The 7,397-nt window shown below is 38.8% G+C and overlaps 1 long non-coding RNA gene across 1 annotated transcript in view; it reads right to left on the bottom strand.

The window, feature by feature from the left end:
* LOC107585726 (uncharacterized) overlaps nt 1-618 on the bottom strand; it is a 1,606-nt gene extending 988 nt beyond the window's left edge. Inside the window, exons 1-2 of the long non-coding RNA XR_001609284.1 lie at nt 511-618; nt 117-179 (exon numbers count right to left, since the gene is read on the bottom strand). This is a non-coding gene — a long non-coding RNA (uncharacterized lncRNA). The remainder of the gene's footprint in view (nt 1-116; nt 180-510) is intronic.
* Between the last annotated feature and the right edge of the window lie 6,779 nt (nt 619-7,397).

The raw sequence follows: 7,397 nt of genomic DNA on the forward strand, positions 1-7,397 counted from the left end.
AAAAAAAGTATGCATTTTGACCCATGTATACATTTTAAGCTTAAGGCTTTTAGCTGATATGATAAAATATGATACAAATAGAAACACAAGACTGAAAATGAGAGTAAATGTGTTACCTGAGGAGTAAAAAGCAAAGAAGACAGCAGCAAATATGACATCATGGAATAGCATATCTCTGTCTATAAATTTGAAAAACAATGATCTTTTACATTCGCAATAGATCAAATGTTGTTTTCTGTTGCTTATTATATACAACATCACTTAATTCACTTTTTCGAAAAACTTGTCTGTACGTATTTTTTACATGTTACATTCAATGCAAGCAACAAGACAGCTTATTTAATATGATGAACATTTCCCCAGACATGCTGAAATACTGAAACAAGAACGCTTATACATATACATATATACAAGTCTTGCCAGTCCTGTTTTGTCATTTTGGGTGATCACGATCACTAACAACTTTTAAAATAAATGCTATACTATTTTGTTTGGTCACCTGTGACTTACCTCGGAGCTGCTCAGAGACCAGTGGCTTCCTACAATATTGTTGTTCCTATCAAAAGCACAATCTATTTACATGTCAGACAGCGAAATGTTTTTCACACATCTGTTACAGCCTCACTTCCTGTGCCGTACATATTCAGGAAGGCTGAAGGTCCCACCTGCAAGTTACAGACATGAATTCATTTATTGAATTCATTATTTTTCATGCAAAGTCTGTGTTGGCCAAAGGTTAATGCTTTAAAAACTCCTTTGCATGTTTATGCATGCAGCTATAATGAAAGAAATGATTTACTTTTTGTATTTCTGTGCAATAGGTTGTTAGGTGGTAACAGGAAATCTGTGATCTGACAATGACATGCCTGTGTCGCATGAAACAGTACAGCTAAACTTGATGGTCATATTCGTGAGATGTTTCTGATGTGATTTTTTTTCTTTGCATTGTCTTTAAGTCAGTAGATTAACAACAACCAGAGCACTACTGTATTTTGCTTTTGTTATCAGTTGATCATTATCTAGGATGCTTAGAAATAATTATTTAAGGGAAAAATGTGTCGTATCTTTCCCATTCTACCAGTTTACTTGGATCTGTCACCGCTACGGTGATATAAACGCACAAATAAGACGATGAAGAATTTCCAATAACACTTTAATAAATCCACAGAAGGTTAATTTACAGCAGGCAGGCAGGTGACACACGTAGGGAACATTCACAATACCGGACGAAGACAGAACGAACAGACTTGAACTTAAAGGGGTCATATGATGCGATTTCAAATTTTCCTTTCTCTTTGGAGTGTTACAAGCTCTTGGTGCATAAAGAAGATCTGTAAAGTTGCAAAGACTAAAGTCTCAAATCCAAAGAGATATTCTTTATAAAAGTTAAGAGTCAGCCATGCCTACCTAAAACTGCTCGTTCTAACATGCCCCCACATATCTACATCACTATGTGGGAAGATTTGCATAACGCCACCCAAATGTTCACACAAAGAAAGAAGGCGTAACTTTTATTCTCGCTGTAGTATTGTTGCAGCCGCCATGTCGTGAAGGCGCTGTGTGTCTCGTTGTGAAAGCGAAACTACTTTGTTTGGCCTTCCAAAAGAGGACGATATCCGCTTCGTCATGCCTAGAGCTGATCCGTGCTGATTGCTGAGGAAATACAACAACTTTGCGCTGTGAATTGCCGGATCGGCTTTCACCAATTCTCCAATCACAAATGCAGACATAATTTTATGTTTACGCGGCGCGATGCAACACAACGCGTAAAAAGACAGTATAAGTCATTATAATCCATAATTATGTCCCCACTGGATGCAACGAATGCCTCGTTTATAATGGGTTTTCATGTTTTTGAATCATCGCCCCGGCCTGACAGGGCATCATCACAATATGGTAAGGGGTATAACATTTCCGTCACACACTTGAGGTATTCGGCCAATCATAACACACTGGATAGCTGGCCAATCACAACACACCTTGCTTTTCAGACCGATGAGCTTTGTAAAAATCGACGCGTTTCAGAAAGGCGGGCCATATAGAAACATTAATGTGTTTTTTTAACCTTAAACCGCATAAACACATTTCATTACACCAAATACACAAAATAATGTTCTTTTTAGCAGCATCATATGACCCCTTTAAGTAGGGGTGCTAACAAGGCTAATCAATAGGACACAGGTGAACAGAATGACACAATCAGACATGAGGGAAAGCTCGTGGACACCCGGGAGGAGGACGACAAACAGAGTCCAGGGAGGAGACGATGGAGGGAGGAGCCATGGAGGAAAAAGGAGGAACCAGGGCAGATCAGATGGAGGGAGAAGACAGGAGGGACCCAGGCTGCAGCCATGATGGTGGCCCACGGTGGAGCCGATGGAGGGAGGAGCCATGGTGGAGGAAGGGCTGCTGACTCCAGGGGGCCAACCGACGGCGGCATAGTAGGTGGTGGTGGAGCCCGAGGTGGAGACGGAGAGCCGATGAGCCAGGGTGACGGGGAGAATCCGAAGGGCCAAGGCGGAGCAGATGGCTCCAGCGACCGAGGTGGAGGCGTGGATCCGGAAGGCCGTGGTGGAGCAGGAGCAACAGAGGACTGAGGTGGAGCCGAAGGGAAGGAGGAACTTGACGGAGCTGGAGGGATGGAGGGACGAGGTGTAGCTGGAGGAGTGGAGTCCCGAGGCAGCGGATGGTCGATGACAGACCAAGGTGGAGCCAGAGGAACAGTGGAGCACGGCGGAGCTGGTGGACTGATGGGCCACGGCGGAGAGGAGGGAGCTAGGAGCCATGGTGGAGCTGCTGGGTCGAAGGGCCGAGGTGGAGTCCTGGACTCAGAGGCTGGAGGCGGAGACAAGGGATCCTCCAGCCATGATGCCGGTGGAGACTGGCAGACCCGCGGCGATCCCACCGCACAGATGGTGGGCTGAGGGCGAGCAGAGGGGCTGCCAGGAGACAGAGGATACAGGGGGCTTAGGAATGGTGTATACTGCCCACACACACACACACCACAAGGCCACTCCCAGCAACGGGAGCGCCAGCGATAGGGGAACGACCTCCGTGGTCGTTTCAGGACAGGCAGGTAGTTCAGGGCAGACAGATAGTTCAGACGAAAGCGAGAGAATAGGAGGCATGTCTACATATATATCCAAAACAAAGTCAAATAAGTCCACAGAGTCCAGCAGCAGCTCACCCTCAGCGGTGGTGCTGACGGCAGGGCTTTCCTCAGAGCCCTCGTGCTCCCTTGCATCATCCACCAGCATGTGCACAGTTGTCGGCTTTCGCACCTGGTCTGACGTCTCAAGCAACTCGTCAGCTCGTCGGTCGCAGTAGGCTCTGGCTCTCCATCAGCGGTGGGCTCAGGCTTTTGGGGGAACTAGGTCATGGGCACATGAGGGAAGGAAACACAAAACAGCCTAATGGGGTGTGACAGGATGCTATGAATTATGCTGTTTTTATTTTCTTGCTAAATCCAACCATTGGCTCAAAAATATCTAATAATATCTCCTTTTATGTTTCACAGATGAAAGTAAGTCATACAGATTTGGAACGACATGAGTAAATTATAACATGATTCCAGATTAATTCCAGGTAAACTATCCCTTGAAATTGTATATAAATTCTCTAACCACATATAAATAATGATGATTCAGTCATAGATTAAAAAAAAAATCTTTTTTTTTTTAATTTAAATCTAAATTTAGTATTTAATCTGGAAATATGAAGACGTGTCTATTGTTTAATTTTTCTTCAAAGGATGAATCTATATGGATCGAATGTAGTAAATAGTTGCAGATTGCAGAATATCAGTTATAGTAATGAACTAAGAAGTAAAGAACTAAAGAAATGCATTGGGTCATTCTCAATACATGACACAGCTTTACTTAATTATATGGCTTTAAACCTCTTGATTGATTGATTCAAAATATGGTTAGGCCTTCATTAAATGGACTTGATTAATTTGTATAATCAGCCACTAGATGGCACCCATGAATTTATTTTCATACTAGTTTGTCAATTTGAAGTGGAAATGTGATACAATGTTAGTTGTACATAAGGGAGATTTTGAGATTTTTGTCACAATCCATTAAGTGTAGCCTATATAAGAATGTTCTCTTGTAGTACCTTCTGATTTTGATGTCTTTTGAAAATAACAATGTTGGTTATCTAAATGTGATTTCTTTCCACAGTAATTTATAAAAACAAAACAAAACAAAACTTGACCTTATTTCCTTAAAGGATTTTGTGGTTATACCATGACCAAATACATACCATGATTTTTACTGAAATGTATTTTGAGTTTATTTGGATTTATTATTCTTATAATTCAGTTTATTTATGATTGAATATCTATTTAATACATTTAAATTGCCTGCATATATGGTGCACTCTAAAAGACTGCTCGAGTGCACACTCGAGTAACACTAAACACACCCTTGCCTTAACAGCACAATGATTAAGTGCCAAATGACAAAGGCAGCCTTTGACCATTTCCTGTTTTGCATCTGAACATTCATCAGCCAATCCCATACTGCAGACTGCGTACCAATCAAAACACCCATTTTAAGTTAATCTAAGGCCACTTCCTGATTTCCCAGGGGGGCCAAAAACCACACAATGCACAGTATTAGAGCCAGCAATCTCCTGAATATCACAATATCACCCCATTGACAGTTTGTACCTTTTTTCTGAGAGTGTACGTTCTGAAAATATAAATGTTCATAGTTCAAACAATGCAATCTTGCAGAAGTCTATTCTGTGGTATCTATTTGAATATGTGCCATATTGGTGTTTTTTATTTTATTTTATTTTTTACTTTTATTAGTTTTAATAATTACAAGGAGGGCTCAGGAAATTTTGAGTCTTGTGTTTATTCCTTTATGTGCTGCTAATATTATTGTTGCTGATTTAGTCACAGAATCTCACAATAAAACTGACTGGAGACAATTTATAATAATTAACTTTTACACTTTCACTTTCATTTCTGTAGAAAAGATCTGTTTTTATAAGCTTTACAGGTACAGAATAAGACTTTGAGTTGGGAAACAATTAATACAATAACAATAAATACTTTAAGAAAACATACATTTTATCAAGTAGTTAGAGGTTTAGGTAAAAAATTACAGTTAAAGACCATAACACGATGTGATCGTGCTAGTTAAGATTGCAAGTTTTTTGCTATACAAAGAATAGGAAATGAAACCTCTTATTTATTTGAAAACAGAAATGTTCATCAGGAACTGCACGACAATCTGCCAGCTGGTGTAGAATTGAGGAACATGATACCATGTGTACTAACTGCTGGTAGAATCATATCACAAGCATTTAGTGCCCAGTATACAATTGTAACTGCCTTATAATTGCATACAAGATAGCATAGAATTATTGCATAGAAGATAGCCTAGAATCGAACATGACAGCAAGTCTTCAACAATCTTAAAGTGTGTTGCCGATTACATGCCTTGTGGTATTGGTTTAACACTCCCAAGCTAACCAATACCACATAACATGAATAGGCTATACATTAAAGGAATAGTTTACCCAAAAACTACATTCTTGCATTCTTGGAGTTGTGTGGGTTACTTGTGAATTATTGTGATGTTTTTATCAGCTGATTGGACTCTCATTCTCACGGCACCCATTCACTGCAGAGGATCCATTGGTGAGCAAGTGAAGTAATGCTAAATTTATTCAACCGTAATTTTTACGAAGCTATGAGAATACTTTTTGTGTGCAAAAGAAAATGAAAACAACGACTTTATTCAACAATTCGTCTCCTCCGCATCAGAGTCAGAGAGCTCTCTCGGGATGCATCAAAAATATCTAAATTTGTGTTCCGAAGATGAACGGCGGTCTTACGGGTTTGGAACGACGTGAGGGTAAGTAATTAATGACAGAATTTTCATTTTTGGGTGAACTAACCCTTTAACGTCATATTTACAATTCATTTTACTACTGTAATACTTATATATTTTTCAATTTGATTACTTGGAATGACATTTAAACTCAATAGCACTATACATATTGTATATTATTGTTCTTTTGTTGGTATTGATAGCTTCTATTGTCCTCATTTGTAAATCACTTTGTATAATGTGTCTGCTAAATGACTAAATGTAAATATAAATATATTTTGTTTTTAGAAACATTCTTTATATATTAAAACCTTTTGAATGTATTAGACTCACACACAGTATGTTTTTTTTTTTTCAGTTGCAAGGCATTTTTGGCTCTGAACATTTTCTGTGCATATCAGATCTACAAAAGTCAACAAAATTTTGTTTGCCTCTTTGGTCTTTCTCAGTATGTGTAATTTCATTTCTAGTAGGACGACATGTGTTCTTATTTTCACATGTTAGCGTAGACTGCTTCATCTTCCAAGGCACGGTCAGATGAGAATGGTCTCACATCACACTAATTAAAAAAGAAAAATATGTTACAGACATCTCAAAGTAGATTTTGTTGATTAAACAATCTCTTTTAAATTGTAAATGTTAAGGCACATAGGCACATGCAGTGTTGTTTTATAGTCATAGTTTTGCACATTCAGTATCTGCATGCATGAGCCTTCAGTGTGTTTTTACTTCACTAGCCTTAAAATCACTTTGTATAATGTGTCTGCTAAATGACTAAATGTAAATATAAATATATTTTGTTTTTAGAAACATTCTTTATATATTAAAACCTTTTGAATGTATTAGACTCACACACAGTATGTTTTTTTTTTTTCAGTTGCAAGGCATTTTTGGCTCTGAACATTTTCTGTGCATATCAGATCTACAAAAGTCAACAAAATTTTGTTTGCCTCTTTGGTCTTTCTCAGTATGTGTAATTTCATTTCTAGTAGGACGACATGTGTTCTTATTTTCACATGTTAGCGTAGACTGCTTCATCTTCCAAGGCACGGTCAGATGAGAATGGTCTCACATCACACTAATTAAAAAAGAAAAATATGTTACAGACATCTCAAAGTAGATTTTGTTGATTAAATAATCTCTTTTAAATTGTAAATGTTAAGGCACATAGGCACATGCAGTGTTGTTTTATAGTCATAGTTTTGCACATTCAGTATCTGCATGCATGAGCCTTCAGTGTGTTTTTACTTCACTAGCCTTCACTTTTTTTTTACGTTAGTGTGTAATATTGCTGTTTGAACATAAACAATATCTACAAAGTTACGAAGCTGAAAGTTCAACGCAAACGGAGATATCGTCTTTTAAAATTCTGTCAGTTTAATGCCTACAAAAACGACTGGTAGGGACTACAAGAAGTTACTTCCCGGGTTCGTGACATAACAAACCCTGATAAACCCCGCCCTCGGGAAAAGGCAGCAAAGGGGGCGGGGCCATGCTGGCCTGCTTTAGAGAAAGGAAAGGAAAAATTAAGGTGCACGTGAAAAACTT

The sequence above is a fragment of the Sinocyclocheilus grahami genome, unplaced genomic scaffold, assembly GCF_001515645.1.
Source record: "Sinocyclocheilus grahami isolate Dianchi unplaced genomic scaffold, SAMN03320097.WGS_v1.1 scaffold74.1, whole genome shotgun sequence".
Taxonomy (NCBI): domain Eukaryota; kingdom Metazoa; phylum Chordata; class Actinopteri; order Cypriniformes; family Cyprinidae; genus Sinocyclocheilus; species Sinocyclocheilus grahami.